This window comes from Castor canadensis, chromosome 9 (assembly GCF_047511655.1).
Source record: "Castor canadensis chromosome 9, mCasCan1.hap1v2, whole genome shotgun sequence".
NCBI lineage: Eukaryota > Metazoa > Chordata > Mammalia > Rodentia > Castoridae > Castor > Castor canadensis.
In genome coordinates this window covers 15,028,537-15,052,360 of record NC_133394.1, presented here as the reverse complement: position 1 = coordinate 15,052,360, position 23,824 = coordinate 15,028,537, and the positions used below count along the sequence as shown (strand labels likewise).

The 23,824-nt window shown below is 37.6% G+C and overlaps 1 protein-coding gene and 1 pseudogene across 2 annotated transcripts in view; one reads left to right on the top strand and one right to left on the bottom strand.

Moving 5' to 3' along the window:
* Window positions 1-23,824, top strand: part of Ttc29 (tetratricopeptide repeat domain 29) — a 192,659-nt gene that overhangs the window by 136,273 nt on the left and 32,562 nt on the right. The window lies entirely within an intron of this gene.
* On the bottom strand, window positions 17,170-17,263 carry LOC141411176 (U6 spliceosomal RNA; annotated as a pseudogene).

The window sequence follows — 23,824 nt, the reverse complement described above, 5'->3', positions numbered from 1 at the left end:
TTATGCACTATTTCTGGAACTTTGATCACAATATGAGTCAAATACTTAGTAGATAGTAGAAAGGAAAACAAATTGTTCTCCTAGACTAGATCAGATTAACTAGGAAAGAGCTGAGGAGTCAATAGGATTTTAGAAGCTGAGGTTTAAATGCATTGCATGAAAAGTTGCTGTACCATACTGCCTTGGGATTTCAGAGTAAGATTTGCAGTGAGTGAGAACTTCTTTGGAAACGATGCTACCCAAATAAGCACAACTTGGTGTTGTGATTTCATCCATGTGCATAAAACAAGATCACTTGGATCTTGTTTTATGCGAAAAGATTTCTTTTGGCTTACGAATGATCTTTTAATAAATGTGAGTAGAATGCACTAATTTTTAAGCATATACTTCAAACACAGGCGTGATCATTATCCAGAGTACTGCCTGGCACTGCCAGACTTTGATAAAAGGACAGGCACCGACTACTCATGCATTACTCCCTATATGTATCTGCGTGGTGAAAGTGGACCAGTGAAGCTGGGACTGTAGAGGGAGATGAAGGACAGCCTTCTTGCTATAAGGTTAGGGTCTGCTTCCAAACCCAACCCTACTCATCACTTTTACTTCTCAGCAAGAATTCAAACTACCTGTATCAAGCCCTATGATTAATTCATAGAAAACTTCTGGTGTCTGGAACCAACAAATGGTGTGTGTGTGTGTGTGTGTGTGTGTGTGTGTGTGTGTGTGTGTGTGTGTGTAGGTGAGAGGCACGTCACACACACAAATGCACATATGTATATATTCCTTACGCTATTAGAAAAAACATGAGAACATGGCTTCCTCCGTATCAATAACTTAGTGACTTTTAGTTAAATGCTTAAAAGCTCTTGTTTTAGATTAGTCATTAGTAAAATACAAATAGAATGGAAAGTGTTAACATCATTTTAAGATAAGTTAACAGAGATGTTAATAGGAATGACAAACCTTTTGTTATTTGACTGCAATTTTGCTTTTGAAAGTGGCCAGCTCAGGAGACGTATGAAAGCCCTGAAGAGCATTTATAGAATTATAATGAAAGAGCTTAATCATTTGGAAAACATGACACATGAGCAATGGTTGAGATGTCTTAGACTGTGGGAAAAGCTTCTCTAACGACCCAATAATGGTGTCCAAGTCACATCATTAAGAAAGGAGAGTTTAACAGCTGTCCTCCATCTCCTCAGAGGATGGGGCCAAAGAAAACAGACTTACATTTAGAGCATGAGAGATTCATTTCAACCTCTCTTGACTGGAGTGTAGAAATACCTCCCTTATCCACCAGTCAAACTCTGGTGACCTCCACAAGCCAAACATTGTTTTGTTTCTGTTGTCTAGGAAATTGTAACCTAATTTATAAGAAGAATCTAGTAAGTATATATTCAAATAAGGCAGCAATTTATAAATAGACATAGTGACATCATCAATACACAACAGCTGAAAATTACAAGAAGGTCAAACACAGACACACACGTACACAAAACTGTTCATACGAGCATGCAGTCACCTGATGTAGGAACCAAGGGACCTTGAAAACTCAATGACCTCCTACTATATCGAAGAATCAGTTTTTCTACTGATGGCCTCCACCCACCTAGAAAAGATTAAATTATGAATGCAGAGAAATATAAGGGGCATGCCAAGTCCTTTTGTGGAGCTATCATGAGTAAAAGGTCCCCAGATTTATTGTTCATCCTCCACCATACAGATGGAGAATGAATTCACAGAAGGAAGTGTTCTGTCCTCATCTGTTCAGACTGTTGTAACAAAAATGTAACCAACAGGGTAGCTAATAGATAGCAAAAATTTATTTCTCACACAGAGGCTGGGAAGTGCTCTAAGATCAAAGTACATTCAGGGTATGATGAAGGCCTACTTTTGGACTTAGAGATGGAGTCTTCTAGCTGCGTCCTTACATACTAGAAGGTGTGAACAAGCCCTTTGGGGTATTGTTTTAAATAAGGGGACAAATCCCACTCACGAAGGAAAAGCCTCCTAAAGACTCCACCTCTTACCATCATTCCCTTGAGGGTTAGAATTTCAACGTGTGAATTTAAGAATGGTGGAAACATTCAGATTACAGCACCTACCCAATACTCACATAGAGCAGATGGTGGCACGGAGACTTGAATGCAGATCCTCTAAAAGCACGTGTGACACTGTCCCCATTTCACTGGGCTGCCTCCAATAATTTAAAATGTTTTAAACAATGGGATTGGACTTTAAGCACATGATAAAAGCGAGAGCACACAAGGGAGGGGTGAGGATAGGTAAGACACCTAAAAAACTAGCTAGCATTTGTTGCCCTTAACAATTTGTTGCGGAGAAACTAAAGCAGATACCTTAAAAGCAACTGAGGCCAATAGGAAAAGGGGACCAGGAACTAGAGAAAAGGTTAGATCAAAAAGAATTAACCTAGAAGGTAACACACACACGCACAGGAAATTAATGTGAGTCAATTCCCTGTATAGCTATCCTTATCTCAACCAGCAAAAACCCTGTTCCTTCCTATTATTGCTTATACTCTCTCTACAACAAAATTAGAGATAAGGGCAAAATAGTTTCTGCTGGGTATTGAGTGGGGGAGCGGGAGGGGGTGGAGTGGGTGGTAAGGGAGGGGGTGGGGGCAGGGGGGAGAAATGACCCAAGTCTTGTATGCACATATGAATAATAAAATAAAAAAATAAATAAAATAAAATGTTTTTAATTTTAGTACCTATTGAAGTCAATTTAAGTTACCTAAAAAGTTTGCCTTCTCAACAGGTATTGGAAAAACAAGGGAGTACTATCTTTACTATACTACATATAATATTTATGCATTTTATGTAGTCTAGTAAAGTGTCCCGATATTATATAGCATATGCTATTGTGTACATGATAAATATCGTACATATACTTATATTCTAAACAATACCTGAGATTTAGCTTCTGTCTCCATTGAGAAAACTAGCTCCTCGTTACTCTCCTTTCCGTAGAAATTCTTGAGGAGGGCTGGAGACAGAAATGACTCTCAGGCTGCCAGTTATAAGCACCCTTTGAGAGAAAAACCCTAAGCTAATCACTGTCTGAAATTTCCACCAATCTCTGGACCCTGTCTTTCTCTTCTCAGCTTGAAAGAATAATGAACATATCTGTTAACTCTGGCAAGGTACTATTTAGCAAAATATGTACAAGACAACTATCACAGATGTTGCTAAGATGCTAAAACTAAGAAATATCAAAATGATGAGGAATTGTTGAAACTATTCATTCTTTTACTCTGCCTGCTTATCTCAGGAATCCACTCTAGTGAAGTTATGTTAAGACATGGCTGATGACTTTAGAAGAAGACATTTTCCTATGATGAATCAAGAAGTGTGCACTTGTGAGTGTTTACAGGCTTCCTTCATCCCACACCTGCTCTGCTCTCCTCAATGGAAAAGGATTTTCATTGGCTGAGAGAGGCAAAGTTGATTTACCTAGAGGGTTTAGTCTTCATGCATTGAACAAAAATAAAGAAGAGGGTAAATGGAGATAGAGACTGGGATGCTGAGCAAGAGAGAGAAGAGAGAGGAGGCTGGTGTATAGTGTGTGGGAGGTGTGGAGAGTAAAGGAATTTGACAAGAAGAGAGATGTGAGGTCATGGGCGTACTAATTAGCTTGATTTAGCCATTCCACAATGCAAACAGATATCAAGATGTCCTGTTGCACACCATAAATATATACGACTTTTACTTGTCAATTCAAATAAATAAGGAAAATGAGAAGGCTAAGATATGACACATTGGATTATGGTGATTTCTGGAGAATGCAAGTAAAGAATGTGACTTACAGTTCACCACTTTTGTGGATGAGTCACTTCCTGTCCCAACACAAAGCTGAGACGGACCACCTGGCTTCGGGATTTTAAGTTCTTTTGGGTCATCTGTTTGTTTTATGATTCTCACTTATGTACCTGTGATGATAAAGCTTTGGTCAACCTAAAGAGAACATACTTCCTTGCCTTCAGGCCACACTTCCCACATTCTATTCTGAATAATCTCATCCCTAGCACAGTAATAACTACAGAATAAACCAGTGGGATTGGCCGGTTCCCACTCTTGCATATATTTCCCCAAAGGCCTGACAGGAGAGTTTTAAAAATAACAAAGCCCTGTAATAAAGGGTTGTATGTCATGGAGTAGTAAATTACGTTGACATCAGTCACTAGCATCTGTTTCTGGGTTTTTGGTGTTTGATTTGATTTTTTCATTTGTTTGGCAGGGATTTGATGTGTGTGTGTGTAGTAGTGAGGTTTGAACTCAAGACCTTGAGCAGATCACTCCACTTGAGCCATATCCCCAGCCCTCTGTGCTTTTGTTATCTTTTTGGATATTTGCCTAGGTACCCTGGACTTTAATCTTCCTACCTATACCTCCCTTATAGCTGGGATTAGAATACATACCACCATGCCCAACTTGTCTGTTGAGATGGGGGTCTCAATAACCTTTTTTTTTCCCACACTGACCTCAAACCATCATCCTCCTGATCTCTGCCTCCTTAGTAGCTGGAGTTGCAGTGTAAGCCACTGTACCTGGCCCTCATTTGTTTCTTACTAAACAAAAGCAGTGAGCTAAGTGTTTCATTGAATGTAGTATTCCCTAATTTATTTCTTTGTAAGCTTCTCCAACAAAGTAAGGTTAGAAAGCTAGTTACATACCTTAAGAAACTTTATAGGAATGCAAATAGCAGTTTATTTTAATATTTATCTCAACTTCATCCCTTCTCTCGATGATTAATACACTTTTAACAATTTCCTAATTTTAACTAATATTGTCCTTGTGCCTGGCTAACATTTTGCACAAAGGTATGAGGGAAGGGAGTGGTGTGAGACAAAATAAGATTATTGAGAAAAAGGAAAGAAGAAATGTTCTACAAGGAAGTAGAACTTTCTGTGTCTTCCGTGTCTAAATCACAAGGCCAGCAGTCAATTTGTAGAAAAAGAAAGATAGATTTGTGATGAACGGCTGCACCACAAGACTCATGAATGAGGGAGCTATGTTGAGAAAGCTGTCATTGTGGCCACGGTGTCCTAAGTGGGTGAACAGCCCGTTTAATAACTGGTGGTGTTCTGGGCTTCTGTCTGTTGGCTGACTACTAGCAGGAATTGGCCTTGAGATTTGCTTGGAATTGTCATCTTAGATTTTTGTTCACTGAAAATTAAAAGTCATGGTTTTCTCTCAGCTATTGGAGTTTTTATGTAGCTTACCCCCTGAGTTTCTTCTCCTACTGAATTTCTTTAATATTCCACGCATGCATAAAATGACTTTTGTAGAGAGGCCCTCCATGTGCTGGCTAGGTGGATTTCATTTTCTCAAAGTGAAAACATTTCCAAGTTACTTCCGTGATAAAATTTCATTTTCTGGTGGTCCTATACGAGAGGTGAATAACTTCAGGTAATGTGGTATTGGTGGCATGTTTGTGAGCTTGGCTTGTAATGAAGTTCTACTGAACCTAAAATAGAGTGAGTTGGTTTTATACAATGTTTGCTTTTATTGAGTAAATCTTTCATAACACCATCCTTACCTTAACTTCATGCAGTGCTGAGCAAGCTTTACAATCTACCAATTTGTCATGTGCATTTCAGGATTTTATTCTCAAACTATAAAATTACAGGTTTTGAACCATCATTTGTTTAGAGATATTAGGATTAGGCAATATTTTTATTGGGGTTTTAAAATCTTGGTTTCAGAAGTCTTAAATGAAAGGAATCTCCCACTAAGAATTTGATTTTCTTAATTTGTTTTCTCTAGGTTAATTTGGAATTTAGCTCATTTCATTATGAGACAATCTAAATAGTTACATTGGATGAAATTTTTGATTGGGAAAGGGCTCCACTCTATAATAATAGATAACCCAAACTAGCAATTCTAGTCACATATGGCTATAGGTTCTATTGTTCCAGACACTGGGTTGGCAGGCGTTATTTCTGAACATTCACGTATTTCAAGAAAGGGAGGATGTATTTTTTGTTACAAAGCATGTCTGGCATGTTTTCATTTACACTATAAATCATTGCCTTCCCTCAGGTACTTTGTATTGTATATGCACATCTAAGTAGGAAACAAAAGCTTACCTGACTTTTAGAATCTTCAAGTGCAAGATCACTGGGGTATGTTGATGTTTGCGAGACTCATGCAAACCCACAGGAAAGGAATCAAGAGAAGTTATCCATAGTGAGACACAAGAGATGTGGGCTGTAATCATAACCCCCCTTCATTTACTATCTGATTCTCCATTTTCTCATTTGTTATATGAGCAAATCATTCCAACATCACAGGACAACTCGGTTTGGACATGGTTTGAGGGTGTCCCCCATAGGCTCACGTACTGGAAGTTCTGTCCTCAGTGTGGTGAGGCTGAGAGGTGGTGGAACCTTTAAGAGGTCAGGACTAATTAGGTCCTGGGGATTTGCCCATGGAAGAGATTAATGTAGTTCTCTGAGCCACAGGTAGTTTTCATGAGTGTGAGTTGTCCTAAAACAACAAACCTGGCCCCTACATCTCTCTGCCTTCCTGTCTCGCTATGTGATCTTTCTTTCACACATGCATTCCCGTCGTGGTACCAATGCTGTGTTCTGATGCAGACAACAGACAACAGAGGCTGAGGCAAGACACCCTCCAACACCTGAGGACCCAGCCTCACGTTTTTTGTTACAGCAATAGAAAACAGACTAAAATAAGGACTATTGGAATAAATAAGGTGGAAAATCTGGTGCAGCAATTTCTGTACATATATTTTAAGAAATATTGTTCAGCAGTTAAGCAGACAGAAGGCAAATGGAAAGGACTCCTTTTTACTTTTGTGTTCATTAAAAATTTATGCATTTTAACAATATGAACATTTGTAATGTACAAAATGAAGGTTCTTACGATAGCAACACACAACATTAAGTATGGAAAGGTTTGTTCACTTGCTAACACTACACCTCTGAGGACAACTAGCCCTGTGGACAGCTGGGATGAAGGGGACATGGCAGACTGTACTCACACGTTACCCAAAAAGCACTTTGAGAAGACATATTTCCCTAAGTTCAGTTTTGGAGAATCAGATGGATTTTATCAGATTGGAATGAATATATGAATTCTGGAAATATAACCTTAAAATTTTCCTTTCACCTCTACTTAAATTTAATTAGAGTATTTTTAAAGTTCTGCTACAAGCCATATTGTCACATTTATTTCAAGTGGGAGGATTTTAGAAGGAAGTAGGTAACTCAACGCTTTAAACACTATTTATTTCCCTTTTATCTCTCATACTGAAAATTGATACAGACTTAAATGCTCTTTGCTTTCTCTTAAAGCTGAATTTTTTTGTTAAATTTGTGCTTACTATCCTTTCACAGAAAGGTAAAAAATATATGTAATACTTTCAAATTGTAAAATATTCCAATTTTTGAGAATCTCTACAGGTCTAGAATCCTAAGTAGCTATAAATGTCATTACTAAGCATAGGTGGGTGTGAAATATAACATCTTACCAGGCAAAGATATGATTCAAATGTAGTATTGAATTTAAGATTCACTTTCTAGTTTCAGCTGTCTGGTTATGAGAGGCTCTAAAAGCAGGGGAAATAGCAGGTGGTTCCATTCTACAGGAAAACCTATAAATTCAGCTTTATTTGACCAGCTTCCAGGTTACTCTTCCATTAAGTGGAGATTCAAAACCAATGTGAAGGAAGTAAAACGAACCCTTGGCAGCCTTACCAGTAGCTGAGAGCCAATGACCGTGGGATAAATAGAGTGGTGACCAGACTCAGCTGCCTCGAGCTTCATCTACTCCGACTGAAACCTGCTCTGACACCCTGGCCTGCAATAGCTTATTTTGCCAAAAATTAAAATGGAAAATTATGCCATCTACTTCTTATACTTAAAATAGTTAATTAGCTAATAAATAAGTATTAAAATTACTGATTGACATTGAATATTTTACCACTTGGTCTAGTTTAAGAATGTGCAACATAACTTGCTTGAATTCAAGCTATAATATTATAATATATTATATTATATTATATTATTATAATATTATAATATTCAAACCTTTCTCTAAGCCATTTTAAATTTATTTATTTTGAATGTATTGCTCCTATTTATGTTCTCATGCTATCCCTAAACATTGAGAAAATTAGAAGTGATTTTTGAAATGTCTGGAAATTAGTTGGAAGAAATACAATTATAAAGGAAAGGCTACAGATGGTAGCCAGGAAATATCAATATCCATTTAAGTTGCCAATAAAGAATTATTATAAAACCTTTTTCAAAAGGGCCCACACAGTAATTCTGGATGTGGCATTTTATTTTATTTTTATACATTATCTTTAAATGATTTCTGAGCAGGTTGTGTTGGTACCAAGTACACTTCAGATTTAAATTCCCTTATTCCCATTGTTCAAGACCATTGCTGCCTAGCCTGTACATTTTATGACAGCATTTCAACACTGCTTTTTAAATTTTTTTTTCAAAGTTGCTCATTAGCACTCATCATTTCTAGATACTAACTCAATATTCAGTATATTTCTTTCCTCATGAAGAAATGCATATTTATACATTTACAGATGCAAGTATAAGATGTTATTGAACCTGAATGTGGGTATTAAAGTTGCTGTACGTTTTTTTTGTTTTATTTTTGTGGTGCTGGGAATGAGGCCAGGTCCTTGAACATACCAGGCCAGTGCTCCACTGAGCTACACTCCTAACTTGTAAGTTGCTATTTGACATGTATTTTTTGCACGGTTGCTACTCTGCACCACAGTTTATAAGTACTTAAGCATGCAGAATACAAAATGCAAAGTAGAAGTGGGATCTTTCAACTTAATTTCTACCAAATAAAAGTTGAAAAGAAAAAGAAGAAAGTTAAATGACATCCTGGAATTGCCTCTCTGAATATGTGGCTGGCCTCAAGGTGGTGGAGTAGATCTGATATAAAGCAAGGTAGACAGACTAGGGATATGTTTCTGTGTAGATCAACAGGAATTGTTGATACATTACATTCAAGGATGGGGAAGAAAATGAGAAATAAAGGATGATTCTCAAATTTTCCATGTAGAGCTGATTTGGTCTGGAAAGAAACACATTAGTTAGGAAAACTGCAGGGTCTATTTTGGGCATGTTATACCTTAGATGTTTAAGACATTTACTAGATCTTCAAGTAAACACTTCAAGCAGAAGTTGGATATGTGAGTCTGGAACTCAGAGAGAAAGACTGGGCTGCAGACACAAATTTGAGAGTTATCATTGTAGGTAGTATTAAACAGTGGTTTCATGAAATAAGCTTGGAAGTTTATCTTTTAGTTGTTCTAGTATTCATAACACAATAAAAATTCATTATCTATCAGATTGGGAGACTTAAAGAGAGAAAATAAAAGGTGCATTAATCACCTTTCTCGTACTACACCAAATGCCTGAAATAATTAATGTATTAGGAGAAAAGGTTTATTTTGGTTCATGGTTGGGCAGACCTATTAGTTTTAGGTCTCTGGTTGGCAGACAGCACATCATGGTGGGACCTTATAGCAGTGCAAAGTCATTCATCTTATGGCCAGGAAACAAAAAAGTGGACATGGAAAGGCCTGGGATCCCACAATTCCCTTCTAGGGCACACCCCCAATGACCTAAAGACATCCCACTGGACCCCACCTCTTAGAGACTCTACAACCTCCCAATATACCACTCTGTAAGACTTCAACACATGGGCTTTAGAGGACATGTAAGATCCAAACTGTAGCCGAAGATATGAAATTATTTTCTAAAATGACACAGGGTATAAATTAGGTAAATAGATGATTTTCCAAGGTGAAGCTAATGAACCACTTGAGGTAAGAGTTCTTTAACATAGAGAAGGACTAGTCAGCATGCTACAGTTTCTGCCAAGCTAAAAGTAAGCTACTCTTTGGACACCAAATGTGAACATATACAGACTTACCTAGGGGCTGGTTTACTAAGTTGATACTCAGAAGGTAAAGGGAGAACTAAGAACATATGCAGAGGAGAAATTAATATACTAAACAATGAAATAAATGAAGGAAAATAAAAATCTCCATGGATGGGGTAAGCATCAGATGAGATAGCTAAGTGGAGAACTGGTACAGTAAACAATAGGTCTAAAAAATTACTAGAAAAAGGCATGTTAATGGACAAAGAGAAAGATAATGTTGACCAGCACTTAGGAATAGCCAAAGACAGAGTAAAAAGACCCCTCTCACAATAGTTATAGTAATATGGTGAAAAAATTAGAAAAATTAGAGAGAAACAACACCCAAAGGAACAGTAGCTGAGAAGGGCCAAGAGATAACTGTTCAGCTGTAAGAAACACAACACAGTTCAGCAAGATAAGTAAAAAGATATCTACAACTTGAAGACATCAGTGTATTACAATACCAAAGATAAAGCAAAGATATGAAAAGTGGCCAGGAAGAAAAAAGAAGATTGTCTTAGAGAATGGTAATTCAATAAATTGTAAAGAAACAGTAGAATACTATCTTCAGTATAGCCAGAGAAATCATGATCAACCTAGAATTGTAAATCCACCAGAACTATCTCTGAAGACAAAAGGCAGAGTAAAGATATTTTCAGAAAGTCCAGTCCACTCCTGAACCAGGTGAAAGAACCACTAAAGTGGTTACTAAAGGGTAAAAGGATCTCAGAAGATAGGTCTGAACTGCAAAAAGGGTGGTGAGGAAAAGGTAAAACTAAATCTAAAGTAAATCTAAACATACAAAGAAACATCATGAAATCTAGTTTATTGGTCAAGAAGTGATGGAAAGTGGGCAATGATTAAATATAGCTCAGGATGGAATGGCTAGACTTAAAGTGGAATAAGGCCCTTGTATAAGAGGAGGTGAAACACTAGTTTACTTTAGCTCTTTAAACTGCATTAAAAACATATCTAAAGTATTAACCAGTAGAGAGAAAGAAAGCAAAAGCTCAAACAAACCAAAAAAAAAAAAAAGAAACAGAGGGAAAGAATGAAACACAGAAAAATCAAAATAAAACACATATGATATAGTAAAAATATACCCATAATAGCAATGAATAGCAATGAATATAAATTGATTATCTTGTTAAACTGTCTTATAAATTATTGTGTTTGTTTATTTTCTTTTTGGCAGTTACTGATGTTTGAACTCAGGGTTTTGCACTGTCTTTTTTTTTTTTTTTTTGCTTTTTTAAAAAATTTGTTTATTCATATGTGCATACAATGTTTGGGTCATTTCTCCCCCCTTCCCACACCCCCTCCCTTATCCACCCCCACCTCCTCCCTCTCCCACCCACCCCACCGGCAGAAACTATTTTGCCCTTATCTCTAATTTTGTTGAAGAGAGTATAAGCAATAATAGGAAGGAACAAGGGTTTTTGCTAGTTGAGATAAGGATAGCTATACAGGGAGTTGACTCTCATTGATTTCCTGTGCATGTGTGTTACCTTCTAGGTAATTCTTCTTGATCTAACCTTTTCTCTAGCTCCTGGTCCCCTTATCCTATTTGCCTCAGCTGATTTAAAGTATCTGCTTTAATTTCTCTGCATTGAGGGCAACAAATGCTATCTAGTTTTTTGGGTGTCTTACCTATCCTCATACCTTCCTTGTGTGGTCTCGTTTTTTTTTGTTTGTTTGTTTGCTGTCTTTTTTTTTTTCATTTTTCTTTTATTATTCATATGTGCATACAAGGCTTGGGTCATTTCTCCCCCCTGCCCCCACCCCCTCCCTTACCACCCACTCCACCCCCTCCCTCTCCCCCCCCTCAATACCCAGCAGAAACTATTTTGCCCTTATTTCTAATTTTGTTGTAGAGAGAGTATAAGCAATAATAGGAAGGAACAAGGGTTTTTGCTCGTTGAGATAAGGATAGCTATACAGGGCATTGACTCACATTGATTTCCTGTGTGTGTGTGTGTTACCTTCTAGGTTAATTCTTTTTCATCTAACCTTTTCTCTAGTTCCTGGTCCTCTTTTCCTGTTGGCCTCAGTTGCTTTAAGGTATCTGCTTTAGTTTCTCCGCGTTAAGGGCAACAAATGCTAGCTAGTTTTTTAGGTGTCTTACCTATCCTCACCCCTTCCTTGTGTGCTCTTGCTTTTATCATGTGCTCATAGTCCAATCCCCTTGTTGTGTAAAGATATAAATTATCAGACTCAAACAAGTCTAGCTACATGAAACAAAATATATATCTACAACCATAAAGGCTGAAAAATCTGAAGAATGAAAACAGATATGCAAGCAAATGCTGACAAAATCAGTAAAACTTTTATTTACCAGATAAAATGGACCATCAAAGCAAAACCATGCCAGAGACATAAAGATATTATATAGAGATATATAGAGAGATATTATGAAATCTAGTTTGTTGGTTAATAAGTGATGGAAAGTGGGCAATGATTAAATATAGCTCAGGATGGAATGGCTAGACTTAAAGTGGAATAAGGCCCTTGTATAAGAGGAGGTGAAACATTAGTTTACTTTAGCTCTTTAAACTGCATTAGACACATATCTAAAGTATTAACCAGTAGAGAGAAAGAAAGCAAAAGTCAAACAAACCAAAAAAAAAAAAAAAAAGAAACAGAGGGAAAGAATGAAACAGAAAAATTTCTGTTTCATGAAACACAGAAAAAGAGATATATAGAGATATTATATTGTTTACATAACAATAAAAGATTCAGCTCACCCAGAAGATACAATTCAAAGGTAAATGCGCCTAATAACAAAGTCTTTCAATGTAGAAAGCAAAAAGTTAACAAACATGGAGAATTGCATCTCCACGGTTAAAAATTTTCACATAGTTTTAATAATGTGTAAAGCAACCCAGAATATCTGCAAATATAGTTTAGTTGAATAATCAAATCTAAAAACATGACAAAAATATATCTAATAATGGGAACATATGCATTGCATTATTTCCAAATATATAAGAAATATTTTTAAAAATTGATTTCCAGGAAACAAATGTTGATTAAAATTAATATTAGATGCAATTAAGTCAGAATAATTTAAACAAAAATTTGTTTGATTAAAAAAGCATAAGTAGACTTCAAAAAAGTCAAATGGGAAGAAAATTTTTAGAACTGAGTAGCTGTGAAAACACTAAAATACCAGAAGTAATGAAAAAGCTACAGCAATTTTTTAATGGACATTTAAAATCCTAAACATTTACTGGTGGCTCAAGAGGTGGAGCACGTGCCTATCAAGTGAGAAGTGCTGAGTTCAAAACCAAATACCACCCCAAAAATGACATCTTAAACATTTATATTAGGGAAGAAGAAGTATACAAATGAATGGACTAAGCATACAAATTAACAAGTTAGAATAACAGAGTAAGCCTTGAGAAAGTAAAAGAGAAGGAATAAAGAAAATAACAGAAATGAAATAGAATGCAAAGATAGAAAAGAAAGTATAATATATCATTCCCAAATTTATACTTCTAAGCTTCCTTGAGTTCCAGGTCATCATGGCCAATGCCATTTCACTTCTCCACTGAGATATTTCAGAGCCATCTGAAACTCCATGTGAATTCCTGATTTTCACCCACTCCACACCCCAGACTTGCTCCTGGAGCAAAATTCCTTCAGTCAAATGTGAGTCCTTTCTTCTGGTATCTAAAAGCAAAATCCTGGGAGTCATCTTGCCTTCTCTCTTTTCTCACACCCACCTCCAGTGGCTGAGCAAATCCTAGTGGCTCTTCCAGCAATTTGGTACTACCGGATCTTCTCTACAGAGGGGAAACCTCACAAGCATTCTATTATAAATCCTGACAAAATTTTAGTCATGCCAAGGTTGGCACGCAATACCAAAGGCATTTATTGGGGTTGCAGCGCTAAGAATCTAGCATGACAAAAGAAAAATTAGGAGCTTAGAAATGGCAGCTGGGAAAGAGAAGACTCACAAAGTACAGACAAAGGACAAGTACAGATAAATGAATACTTGATCAATGTACAGCCCAGTGGAAAGTAAAGGAAAGAAACAGCATGGTTGCACCAGAATTCTTCAATTCTTCTAAAATTCTGTCCAAGGTATTAGAACATTTTCAGTCTACAACTTCTCTGCTCAAATAAATTTCTAGGACACATAAATAATAATGATATGAGCTCCTCTTTCCTAATTTAAAAAAAAAAAAAAGGTCAGTCTGGCACGCACAAAACCAGTTGGGTCTAGTCTTGGCTCTGGTGCCTGATAGATGAGTCGATGGGAACATTCCTACTCTTTTCCCTCTGTATAATGAAGAAGCCAGAATTCCTGTGGCCCCAGAAGTACCTTCTCAGAAAGGCCAGGATGCCAGCAGATGGAGTATAGAACAGAGAGAGCGGTGGTACCCTCCACTTCAGTCATTCATCCAAGAAATAGTACAGGCTGACTTGCAAACCAGAAATTTGGTTTAAAGTTTAGCTAAAACTTTACTTTAGTTAAACTTTAAAGTTATGTTGGGACAGGATATTTCTGTGTTCTTCCTGTATGAAGTCCCAGTGATGAAAGAGGCCCAGTTTGCTTGAAGTCTGATACAAAAGGAGAATATTGACTTTTGTATTATAGTCCTATACTCTTCCTGTACCCTGTCACCAGTGAGGACTATTTTTAGCAAAATTGTCTCTTTTTATGCTCTCCATATTTAAAATTTTGCAGTTGAGACAAAATTCTTTCCTTTTTTTCATTTTTATTAGTATATAGAGGGAACTCTCTTATTTTACACTTATGTGTTGGGCCAGACACAGTGGTCATACCTGTAATCCAGCTATGCAGGAAGTGGAGATGTGAGGCTCATAGTTGAGGCCATCCCAGGCAAAAAGGTTAGTGATACCCTAGCTCAAAAAACAATCTGGGTGTGATGATATGCATCTGTAATCCCAGCTATGCAGGAAGCAGAGTAGGACTATCATGGTCCAAGGCCAACCCTGGGCAAAAACACAAGACTTTCTGAAAGAAATAACTAAAGTGAAAGGGCTGGTTTGTGGCTCGAGGTAGAGTGCCTGCCTAGCAAGTACAGAGTTCAACCCCCCCCCGCCCCCAGTACTACCAAGCACACACGCACGCACACACACACGCACGCACACACACACACACACACACACAGTGTGTCTTTCTGGAGATGTAGCTCCACGGTAGAGCACTTGCCTAGCATGTGCAAGGCCCTGGGTTATACCCCTAGCCCCAGAAAGAAAAAGAAAACTATCTCTTAAAAATGCAAAAAGTGGAAAATCTGCTTAGAAAGAAAACTCTTACATAACTGAGAAATTTCCAAAAGTAATGAGCTAATGAAATGCAAAGCTTTAATCAATAAACTTAAATTCAAGGAAATTAAAAAATTTTTGCAGCCTTGCCAACCCTTGCACCTACTGATCGCAAACCCATCTGTTTTCTCAGAAACATCTGAACAGCATGTAGTCTTTGACCGAAATTGACCTTGAAATTAACAGCTGAAGCCCATGCATTTGTTAATGATGAAGACTAAGGTCTGTGCTCCCGGGCATATCCACATCATCTGCCTGGAAGTTCTGTTCTGCGTCCAGAATTATGATTAGTATCTTTAATCCATGGTTCCTGTCCTTATCGGGGTGTCAAGTGATCAAAGAAGTATGTGCTAATTGGACACAGCAACAGATAAGACTTTAGCACTAATAAAAAAGTAATGACTCATGTTTATTGAGGCCTTGCATGTTAGGCCTTCTGCTAATAACATGTCTATGCAGTATCTCTTAATACTGCAAAGATATTGTATGTTACTTATCGTAGACTAGTTTGCACAGAGACTGTGGCCACCTTGCTCTCTGGATGGCACCAGATATCAAGAGGGCTTCCGGCATATTTATTGACTAAACAGAACAATCTCCCATTTTACACACTGGAGAACTGAGACTTAGAGATACTGGGATGCACTGGGGCATGGCAGAGCTGGAGTCTAAACTGAGGTTTGTTCATTTTCAGAATCCATGCTTTAAAACCACTATTTGTGCCCTATTTTGTCATTGACCCCAGGTTTTCTGAATTGTGCAATGTTACCTCATGAGAGTATGGTTAACCTGGGGCTCCCTGAAGATTAGAGTTCAATTGAGTGTATTTCTGTCTGGCAACTTGTAATTTGTTTAAGTCAAAGAAATTACAGTTGCGCTCAAAACACCACTTGCTTCAGATGCCTTCAGTATGAAAGAGCCTCTTTATAAAAAAATGAAGTTATGCCAGTTTTCCTGTGGGGAGTGGATTATGAGAAGCCTATGAGAGCTTGACATAAGCAAAGCTGTGCCCAATAACTGGCAGGCTGAGTTTGGCATGGCCCCAGCCGCAGAAGAGTGGAAGATGTAGCACAGCTGCTTTTCCTAAGTTGTTCACATTCAGAGAAGTAGGAAAGCAGGTTTCTCTTGTTACAATGTCACACCCGACTCAGAGAACTGTTGCTCCACCTCCTTGTTTACCACTGTATATAAAAGACTCACTGAAGATTGATGGGGATTGGATTGGAAGATGGTTGGATTGGTGAGCTGCTTGCTAGAATGCTGCTGCTGCTGCTGGCTGTTTGTGTGTCTGTGAGAAGGACTGAGACTTTAAGAGAGAACATGGGACAGTGCAAGTCTGAGGGCCAAGACTTTAAGAGAGATTAAAGAAAACATGGGACCGTGTGAGTCTAAGGAAAGAGACTTTAAAGACTAGAAAAGAAGAAAGACTTTAGAAGTAAGGTTTTAAAGATAGAGAGAAAGAAACAAAGTAAAAGCATTAATCGAGAAAAAAAGTAATGATGCCGTTGTGCGTCTCCATTCAAGTGCCCAGCACACCGGCCCCAACTTTGTGCATGTTTGTTATCTATCCTTTGTCCTTTCTGCATCTCCAGTCGCTCCCAGTTAGGCTGGTGGAACAAAAGCTTGAGAAAGCTCTCGAGATTTTTCCACCAAGGAGACCATAGAAAACTGGTGTGAAGAGGAAGTACGGTGGCATTACTCAAAGTCTGGCCTGTGCATGGTGGTGTGGGTGCTACTCCAGGGACAGAAATGTGGAAACTGGGGCCTCCCCAGCTCTGCCAGGTCAAAGTTAACCTTTTGACAAAACCTTCCTCCTTTCCCCCAGAATTCTCTGCCCTGGTTGCACTTCAGAATCCTCTAAAACCACTGACACAATAGGGTGACTATAAGTGATAAGGTACTCTCTATATAGTAATTAATCTTTTTTTTAAAAGTGGAACACTCTGAATTTACATGTCATCCTTGCACAGAGGCCATGCTAATCTTCTTTGTATTGTTCCAATTTTTGTTCTTGGTGGTACTGGGGTTTGAACTCAGAGCCTCACACTTGCTAAGCAGGATTGTACCACTTGAGCCACTCACCAGCCCTTTCTTCTGTTGGTTATTCTTCCAGATAGGGTGTCGCAAACTATTTGCATGGGCTGGCTTCGAACTGCAATTCTCCTGATCTCTGCCTCCTGAGTAGCTAGGATTACAGGCGTGAGCCACCTGCCCCAGGCTTGTATTGTTCTAGTTGTAGAAATGTACTGCCAAAGTGAGCACTGTAGTGTATATTTTTTTAAGCTACAAGAATTTTGAATGTTTGCACCACAAAGAAATCATAAATGTTTGAGGAGATAGATGTGCTCACTGGGATTCAAATGTTACATCATGTATCAAAATATCACAGGGTACCCCATATTTTTATGTGTTAATTAAAAAATAAAACTCTTATGTAGAGACCTCCCACACAGAGATTTGGGCATTTACTGGCTGGCACTCAGCAATAGTATTTTTGTAAACTTCCCCAAGTGAGTTCAAGGAGCAACTAGGGTTGAGGACCACTTGAATTAAAAATCTGAAAACCATAGTCTAAATTCTTTTGTCAGTGTTCACACTACCTAACCAATCAGCTAATTGCACCAGGTCTGCCTTGCAACTGTTCGATGAATCTGATACACTATATACTGTTCCTGGTTCAAGCGAGTTATAACAAGAGAAAGCCTTAAGAAGTTTAAATCAAATTGCAAAATACTAAGCTGACTATAGGTATAACCTCTAAGCTCATCATTTAAATGTTAGTATCAACCTGACTTTAAGTGAGCCATAGTGCATAGTGTCATTTTTCAGAAATTCGGAAATCTTGAAAGCAACTAAAAGTATAGAAGTTCCTTAACCATGTGAAGAACAACAGCAGCTCATCAGAATTAAACCAATTCTGGGTCACTTCTGTACAGAATTAACTGTCAGCCCAGAGTCTAACTAAGAAGGTAATTGTATCTAAGGCCTAGTCATAGGTGAAGCCAGCCAGCACATTTGTTCATGTGGTTTAAATCGCAGCAGAAACTGACATTGACTTTCTTTGTTTTTGATTCTGAGTAAAGTGTCTTTGGGTCTACATCTTTCTTCTGGATGTGGATGAAAAATAGATGTGTGGCCCTTATATTTATTTTTAGTATCATAATTAACCAATGGTAGACCCTTTTATATATCTTTCATAGCTATACTTTAGTCAAATTTCATCTTCACACAGAAATCTTTTTAAGAATCCTAGAAGTCAGAAAAAATACTCAAAAACATGATTTAAAAGGATGAGCATTTGATTTTTATAAGTAGTCTCTATCTTAAAAGTAAAAAAAATTTGTAATCACTAGAGCAAAATGTTCATAATTTTATGTCATGTGTCTTCAGAATTTTAGCCACAAATGTTGACATTAAGAATTTAATAAAACTCTGAATTATAAGGCAATATGAATTTTTAAGAAAAGGAAGATTTGAAAGTGGGAGAAATGCTTGAAAGCCACTGTTTTGTTGCAGAAAGTTAGACATAGTTAATAGGTTAATTTTTGTTTATTGAATAAGAGAGCCCAATGCTGATTGATATAGTAATTTCAGTGTTTGCTATGGCAAATATTTAGCTCATTATCAGTTTTAATAGCATTTTGCAGAACAAGCCTTTTCTTGACATCTAGAAAATACTATTAAATTTCCCTGCATAGATACATTGTTATGACATGCAATAACTACTTGAATATAAAGGGGATTAATAATTTAAAAGGTGTTAACAAATTAGGGCCATCATTAAAAATAGACTTTGAACCATTTTGTAGCAAAATCAGATTGAGGTAATGCTCTGCTCTTATGATAAAGAATTGCTGCATTAATTCTGCAAAGTGGACTTATTACTCCTATTCGTCTCCAGAACCCTGGAGCATTAAAAGACAGGAAGAGTGAGATGATCACTGCCGTTTTTTCAGACACACCAGCTCTAATATTTCCATCACAGTTTCATAGTTCAGCAAGCCTCACTGTGTTAATAGGGAGGAAAATCGTCAAAACTACATCTCTTTCTTTAATTTTGCTTTGAGCCTGCTGTGGAAAATGGGACCAAATTTTCACGGACAGTTTATAATAATAAATATAGAATTGTATTTAACTTGGGTAATGTCAGGGTTGACCACATGGCTTAATACTGTGTTGCATCTGACTTTTTACAATTGAATCCATGAGTACATTCATGATCTTGTTCTCATCGGTTACCCTGCCAGTGGCTGAGTTCATTTAGCTAATGGGGATGGCTAGGTGGTGTCCCCACCCTGCCTCCCACTTCTTGTACAGTCCTCCTAAAACCAAGCACTTTGGGATGTAGAGGACAGCACTACGGTAGTTCCTGCTCAGTTAGGAGACATAGGTAGCTCCGCTCTCCCTCATGAATCTTCACGTTTCATACTAAGTTTTCTTTACTTCTACTTCTTTCCTCTTAAAAACGTTATCTATCAGAACACATTTTGAAATGCTGTTATACTCACTGACAACTAAATTCCTTGTACAACTATTAACATCAACAGAAAAGAAAATTGACATAAAAGCAGCTATAATGTATATAAAATTGTGGGCTATTAAAACTACAGTGGACCTAAAGTTCATTTTCTCCAACCCTTCCATTTTAAAGATGAAGAAACTGAGGCCCGGCCAGGTGACATACACTGCCTTCATCACACGTAAGGATGAGTGGCAGGGCCTCTCCACTGTTATATCTGCAGCATCAGTTACCCTTCCTGTCTGAAACACTCATATTTTTCAATATTACCTGAGCATCTTATTGGTTACAGCTGTGATAGAGGATGAATGCTAGACTTAGTGTTAGCTGACCTAGAACTGGAGTCCTAAAAGCAGATATCCTTGGAGAAATGGCTTGACCTCTTGTTGGTGTCTGCTGCCTCACCCACTCAAAGTAGATAATAACATCCTACTTCAGGTACACTGTGTGAGGTAACTGGGATTACACATGGGCAACCACAGTAAACTATATATCTTTATACAAATATAAGTTATTATTACAAGGAACGTCTGCTTCCACTAAATTAAGGCATTTTGTTATCTGGAAAGGGAATTATTAGTTAGCAGACATGTTAGAAAAGCCCTGAAGCAATGAGAGAAAATAATAAGTTTTCATTTGGGGTAGAAGAAAGGTAGAGAGAAATCTAAGGATTTGGCAATTAGAACAAGACAGTCAGGGACCCAGAGCAGTTGTCGAGATAGAATAAAAAGCATGGAGAAGATGGGAATCCCCATCTTACAGTTAAGAGAATGTCAGCCTGGAGAAGTGAAGTCATTTGACCCAGAAAATGGTAGGACAGGACTAAAACCAGGCTCTTTGATTCTAGAGACCAGACTTGATTAGCTACTAATCTCTGCACTAAGATCATAAGGGAACATTCCTTTCTCATGTCACATCATGGAGATGACACATATTATGAAGGAACTCTGGGGAAGCTCTGGTGGAGATCTGTGATCCAAGGTTGCTAAAGCAATGGCTAAATGATAAAGGTTTTTATTTGAGCACGATTGAGTGAATGAGTCTAAAGGAGTTCCCGTTGGGATTTGGCAATGACCTTTTCCTTAATCACTTCTACATGGCTGGCTCTAATAATACCAATTTACCACTAACTGACTATGTCTTCCTGATTCACAATCCTTGTAATAATCCCTTGTATCCTAGACAGAGGCTACATTTCCTTCTTGGGTTATAAATTGAGTTGAGAAAAAGTTGTTTACAATTTGTCAGACCTTGTGATTCCATCCTATGCCAAATATTCCCTAAAATATAATGCAGACCTATATATGAGGCCATTAAGGTCAGTTTTGAAAATCACTACAATGGAATTAGCAAGTATGAAATTCAGGCATTATCACAAACTCACTTTAAAAACCACTAATTCAGTTTGCTTATTTAATTTTTATCACACAGGAAGACAATGTGCAATAAATATATTATTAAAGTATTCATGTACAAGTATTTAGCTCTACCTGTCCCCTCCAAACAATGAAGCCATCTTCACCCACCATTAATGCCATAAGAATGTTGAAAAGAATTAGGAAATTTGTATTTGAGTGTACCTGTTGGAGGAAGAGAAGTAGCTATGAAAATAGTAATAAATAAAAGGAGAAATTTGTCTTGCAAATTGCCTAGCCCAATGACTGAGCTCATATGCATTGATCTCCTGACCAAAAGCATTTTTATCACATCAGAATTATTTGCTTACATACATCTTGCTTCTCTGAGTGTCAGTAATTAGGATTCTTTAAGCTAATAAACATTAGTTTTTAAATGCAAACAACTGTATGAAGGTCTGGCATTTATGCATTAGAATTGATTGCTTTCTTCCCAGCATTTAGCTGAGCTCAGCTGCACAAGGACACTGTGAGTTTGAGTAAATAATACTTTGACTGTAGGCCTCTGTGTTCCTCAGATTTACTCACTCCTGGAGCCCAGGCTTGCCCTCAGTGTTTTCTCCCTGAGATGTGGTTACCTGACCTGCATCTCTTCTTGGGGCAGAGACTGTCTGTGCTGAGCAAAGTTTCCCTCTAGAAATAACATTTCAGCCAATGTCATTGATGGTTGATAAATATCTTTTGAATTTGCACTCCCAGACTGTCATTTTCAGCCATGAAGTATCATCCTCATTTAAAATGGTAAGTCCGGGCAAATGTCAAGGTCTGCCCATCTTCTGAAGGTTGTCTGTCTCAAACGCACTTAATTCAGGACCACATGAGCACCACCTTGCTATCTGAAGGCTCATGTGCTTTATATACTGAGATGTTTTCACAAGGAAACTACACAAGATGCCCTCATTTTTGTAATTAGTATAAAAATTAGAGTTGTGTTCCAAGCTTATTCCATTTTTTGACTTAGATATTAATATCTGATAAGTCAAAGGCATTTCATTTAAATGTTACCTTGTGACTTTTGGTTTAATTTAAAGAAATAACTGGGTATTTAGACTATGATTTGGCTTTATAAAGAGTTGATTTCTCTGTAAATTGTTGACTCTTCTATGTGAATTTGCTTTAATCTACACACTTCTTTTTTTATATTGAGGATGTAATGGTCTAAATTTTAAAAATAGCAGACAATTACATTTTAAAAATAGATCAGCATATGCATGTCTTTAAGATCAATTTTTAAATAAGCCCTAAAATTCTCCCATATACAGCATGAGGGGACTGCATTTAAGGTGTGACTTATGACATTAAAGCAGGAGTTTTTTTGGTAACACATATAAAAATGCATAAATACTGCTTGTGGCTAAACTCAAAGTTAACAATCTTGACTGTTAAAAATAAAATCAAAGTAAACTGGAAACCAACACTCTTCACGGAGTGTTGAAAAGACCTCTCTTTTTCCTCGTCGTCACTTTTAGCCATCAATGAGGAAAAATGCTTGCATCTGTGTACCTCAGGACATGAGCATCAGTTTGAACTGAATTTTTTCAGTGCACTTCTGTGTCTGGGCACCACGTCTCCAAGCATTGCTTTACTCGACCTTGTTAAGAGCCTAAGTCTGGCTGTGATCCTTTTATTATATTTCGATCATCTGTAGATAAGATGTCAAGTACAAGTGATGAAATACAAGCAAATGATACCTATGTTTGAACATGATTTAAAAAACCATTATATAAGTGCACCTAGGTGTATGTATTCTATCTTAAACTGTCTGCTTTCTTTTTTAAATAATTATTCTTATTGAAACACTTGTAAACAAACCAATTAACCAGGGAACTGAACATCAGAGATGCCTTAAGAAATATTACTTCTTGGGGTGAGTAAGGCTTGGAGTTGTGATGGAATATGATGTTTTCTACCCTCCTTGTCCTCCACCCCATGAGAGGTAGAGGAGGCTCTGTTTCTCTCAGTGGTCCCTTGAGGTTAGCTGAGAGCAGCACTTCTGCTTTGGAAGAAGCTGTCAGCCCTCTGGGCTACAGGAATATGCTGTTTTTAATAAGAATCTTGCACAGATAATACCCACGAATTGGAGTCTTATTTTCTCCCCTATATCACTCTCGAAATGGAACAGATCACAAGGTGATTGAATGTTTAGTTCCGAGTGCTGGAGATCACCCAGAATTTCAAGTCCATATGTGGAACTTTCAAAAAGTGCCTTGATTGGGATGTTTTGGGGAGTGTATCCTCCACTTTGTATCTTTGGAACACCCTTAAGTTCCTTCTCCTTAACAGAGGCAGGTAGGTAGGTGTCATTATCAGGCTCTCCTGTGGCTTAGTTATAATCAGTCCTGTTATCCAGTGTGGTCTTTTCTTAGAGCAAAGTTTAGAACTTGCACGGCATCAGCCAAAAAATATTAAGACTCCACATCTGATAAAGGAATAAGGCACAACCTGACGAGCACTGGCTTTCAGGTGCAGTCCATTAGTGCAGCAATTTTGGTGGTCACAGCGTGTCACATGTTTATAACTCACTATAGTGACTAAGAGGAGGAAACTGATACCACATTTACTTCTGTAATCTTGCAACACTCTCTGCCCTCTGTCAGTTAACCTCTGAAAGATTTTACTTTAAAAAAAATGTGTCACTTAACTAAATA